We start from the raw sequence: 398 nt of genomic DNA, 5'->3' as shown, positions 1-398 counted from the left end.
AATTCCTGGTACCGGAAAACCGGTGGCATTTTACTGGCCTGTACATACGATACGATCATTGGGGGGGGGCGCTGACGGATACGGGGGTGTCTATCCCGTCTTTATACAGAAGGTGGAGGAAAAAGTAAATGTAAGAAGACTGTGTAAATTGAAATATATTATTAATAATAATAGTCATCATCGTCATCATCATCATCGTCATCATCGTCATCTTCTCAGTATAGTATTGATGTTGCAATCATTTGGTTGGCATGAGGTGCATTGTTCTGATATTTTGTCTAAGAATTGTTTTTTTATTTGTTCCCTGAAAGGCAACTGAAAGGGGCAACATCCCCTAATCTCTCTCTCTACCTGTATTTTCACCCCGGCTCATCTGGGGTAAATTGCCAGCAGCCAAG

Source organism: Sceloporus occidentalis, unplaced genomic scaffold, assembly GCF_023333645.1.
Source record: "Sceloporus occidentalis isolate IW3139 unplaced genomic scaffold, rSceOcc1.0.p SCAF_76, whole genome shotgun sequence".
Classification (NCBI taxonomy): Eukaryota; Metazoa; Chordata; class Lepidosauria; order Squamata; family Phrynosomatidae; genus Sceloporus; species Sceloporus occidentalis.
The sequence above is the reverse complement of the archived record's forward strand: the minus strand, read 5'-3'. Positions refer to the sequence as shown.